Source organism: Solea senegalensis, linkage group LG18 (assembly GCF_019176455.1).
Source record: "Solea senegalensis isolate Sse05_10M linkage group LG18, IFAPA_SoseM_1, whole genome shotgun sequence".
Taxonomy (NCBI): Eukaryota; Metazoa; Chordata; class Actinopteri; order Pleuronectiformes; family Soleidae; genus Solea; species Solea senegalensis.
The window spans coordinates 19298136-19301971 of record NC_058041.1 but is presented as its reverse complement, the minus strand read 5'-3'; the positions used below and the strand labels follow the sequence as shown (position 1 = coordinate 19301971).

Below are 3836 nucleotides of genomic sequence, written 5' to 3'. Positions count from 1 at the left end.
TTTAAATGAGTAAGAAAGTAGGAGTTTATTGGCTAAATGTTACATTTGGTGGCCAAAATCAGATTTTTCTCAGTCATGAAAATTAACACTTCAAATTTTCAAAATAAATATTCTAAAATAAATACAGTAATTAATATAAAAACCAAGGAAAAATTGATTGAAACTAGTGCAATGACTAAAAGATTTAGAATAAAACAAAAATCACAATAAAATGATGCTGTAAAAGTGACTGTAAACCATGTTATTATGAGTTACTTTGAATTATCTCTCATTTATTGCAGAAAACACCCTTTTGTTAACGTCCACGCCTGTCCTGTCCTTTCCTCGGCTCCTGCGATCGTTCAGCAGAGATTAGCAAAAATGCAAATACACGTCGTTTGTACACGATAATAATAAAACCACTCACGTGCATCAAACTTAATCAGCGATTCTGTCGCTGAGTCAGACGCGGCGGTAAAAACTGTCAAACTCCTGTTAATTTTTTAATTAGCTCGTAACTCAGCAGCGTGAACGAGTCTTAACGCCATCACCAGTCAAATTAAAGCCTTTTTTTTCTTCTTCTTCTTCTTCCTCATTAACTCTCACCACTGTACGTCCTGCTGCTGCTGCTGCTGCAGCATTAAGGCGTCTAAATTTAACCTGCACATAAAGTAAGTGTCTTGAATTAGAAAGCAGGATATAAAGTGTTTTCCTGGAGGAGTGAGGTGAATGTGAGGACACTCGTTTGCAGTCACTCAAAACCCCCAAAGTGTCTTTTCCCACATGGAGTTGTTGCATCAGCGGGAGATTATTGTTGTCACAGCGACTCCGGGTTTGTCGTCGTTGTCTCCCGCACTAATGATGTTTCTGTGTTAACGCGTTTAATTGTAATCACACGTCCCTGGTGTGGAGCTGTGGAGAGGTGGAGGTAAAAACAGGAAACAGTGGGAGGTTTTTGTATAATAACATATATATTATTATCACTCGTCATTTATCACATCTTCATGTTTTCTCTCTCCACTCTGACATTTTACTGCCATTTGCTTTTTTAAAATAAATACTGAGTTGTTTATCTCCAGCAGAGCAGTGACAACACCCGTTCCCCCATCAGTGGTTGCCATGGCAACCAAGGTTACAATACAAGGCCCCTAAAGATAAGACATGTCCAGAGAAGGACACAATCTGTACACTATCACTATAAGAATAATAATCTATAATATTGTATTTTTTATATACCACTTTTCAAAAGGAAAGCTGATATTATATCAATGTCAATAAATAATAATAATAAAATATAAAAAGTATGCAAAAAAGAACATTTATCATAAAAACATAAAATGTAAACCAAAATATTTACTCCACAAAAATAAGCGCAATAACCATAAAATTATAAGATAAGATAACACTTAGCTCTATAAATAGAGGATAATATTTCTAAGATAGATATGGAAGATTGTGTATTAGTTTAAATGTACGAAAACAAGTTTATACACTATACAAAAATATTACATTGTATAATGTTGTATTGAATATATTACTCAGACAAGTGCAGTAAATATTAAATTATAAGATATAACACTGAAAATAAAAAATAGAGGATATCGTTGTATAAATCCCAGGAAAACTCTACTAATGTGAGTACAATAAAACTAAAAACTATACATGTATAAATATAAGATTTTGAAGAATTCGAAAAGAAATCCAGGTAAAATTCTACTTGAACATGCAGAATAATAACTGTGTCATTTAGTATAAAACTGTATTAAAACTTTTAAATAAACATTAAAAACAAACATTTTACTAAATCAACTGCAACTGTGAATATGAAAGCTTATTTAAATATATTCTGATATAACACATATATTTAACTCCTTAATATCAAAACATGTTTTAAATGTTGAGTTTTTCTCTGTCACTGTGTAACATGATGTAACTGTTGCCTCATGTTTCTCCTGCTTGTTGCTGACTTTTCAGTCCTCGTCGAAGGAAATCCAGATTATTATTACATTTTTATTGTTTCACAAAAGTGTGTGTGTGTGTGTGCGCGTGTGTGCGTGTGCGTGTGTGTGTGTGTGTGATCCAGTGCAGTGTTTCACGGTGAGTGTCAGAACTTTGCTGCGGGCGATGCTGCATCACTGAGACTTCAAGTCTTCGTCACTGTCAGTGCAGGTGTCTCTCTCTCTCACACACACACACACACACACAGCTGCTGCTGCCACGGTAACAGACACGTGTGTGTGTGTGTGTGTGTGTGTGTGTGTGTGTTGTCAGTGAGTTAAAGCTGCTTCACTGTCAGCGACGCAGAAAAGCAGCTGTAGAAGAAGCTGAAGTTGCTGTGATGACATGTGTTCATGTGTTCACTCACTCCTACAACAGAACCTTCAAAATAAAACGCAACAGTTTGACAGAGAGAGGACACATGAGACACCTGTGTTTGACACTGGAACTGTGTCTCAATCTAGAGACATGTGTCCTTCACAGAGGCCAAAAGAATACTGAAATATTCTGTCCTCATCATTTACCTGTCCCCATTGTTCCCCTGTCTGTCCTCATCATTCACCTGTCTGTCCTCATTGTTCACCTGTCCTCATCGTTCACCTGTCATCACACCTGTCCTCATCGTTCACCTGTCTGTCTCATCATTCACCTGTCCTCATCGTTCACCTGTTGTCCTCATCATCATTGTTCACCTGTTCCGTTCAGCTGTTGTCCTCATCATTCACCTGTCCTCATCGCTCACCTGTCTGTCCTCATCATTCACCTGTCCTCATCGCTCACCTTCTGTCCTCATCATTCATTGTTCACCTGTCCTCATTGTTCACCTGTCCTCATCGTTCACCAGTCTGTCCTCAACGGTCACCTGTCTGTCCTCATCGTTCATCCGTCATCATTGTTTATTTTAAACTTCAGACTCCTCCCCTTAAATGGATCAAATAGTGGTTTTAAATGTTAATTGTCGTCTCTCCTCAATTCCGTTTGTGCAGTTAATTCACAGAAACAGGTAAAGTTCCGTTTTTATAGTGAAGGAGAAGCTTCTTCACTCACTCAGATATGAAAACAGAACGATGAGGTAACGCCGTCTCCCGTCTCTTTAATGTGGCACTGATTCATAAAATTGTTTCTAACTGCAGAGTCTTTTTCTTCTTCTTTCTTTTATTGGACCGTTAATAGTCTGTTACATTAACGCCGCGTTTATTGCAAACCATTTGGAGCTGCATGACAAGCTGCAGGCCGTTTAACGCCTTTAACGGCAGAGAGGACAAAAGACGGAGCAGATTATTACAGAGGACACAGACTTTCCAAAACCACGTTACAGTCACATGACCTGGACGAAGGACAGAGAGATGCAGACGTCACAGGGAGTTTGGGACAAATCACTTTTTTTGGTCTAAAGGTGCAGAGGATGGAACCACTTTAATCCTTGAAGGGATAGTTCAGGTCCAAGTGTGGTTTTTAAAGGTTCCCTCATGCATGATGCGTTCTGAGACTGTCCTCCAGACATTTAAACACGTCTCCGAGACATATTTGTATATATACATACATAATTTTTTTTTTTTTCAGTCCATTGTAAACAACATTAACTAAAAATACTAACACTTACACACCTTACGCCCAAAAATGTCCTCATTGAAAATCACTGTATTTGATGAATCGTGACGGAAACTTGTAATTTAAGGGATTATACTTTGACGTGTTAACATTTCTTCTTTATGTCATCTTACTTGAAATATTGTCTACACATGGCTTTCAGTGGTACTGCACCCTTTTGGCACATACGAAACTTTGTAGAAAATTAGACAAATATGGATAAAATGAAGACGTATGGACATCTATCTATCTATTTTATAGCTATTATA

The 3836-nt window shown here is 37.4% G+C and overlaps 1 long non-coding RNA gene across 1 annotated transcript; it reads right to left on the bottom strand.

Moving 5' to 3' along the window:
• LOC122759478 lies at window positions 1–724 on the bottom strand. The gene is made up of 2 exons (XR_006358264.1): window positions 407–724; window positions 1–331 (listed from the first exon to the last, which is right to left on the bottom strand). It is a non-coding gene; the product is annotated as an uncharacterized LOC122759478 (long non-coding RNA).
• Window positions 725–3836: the final 3112 nt, after the last annotated feature.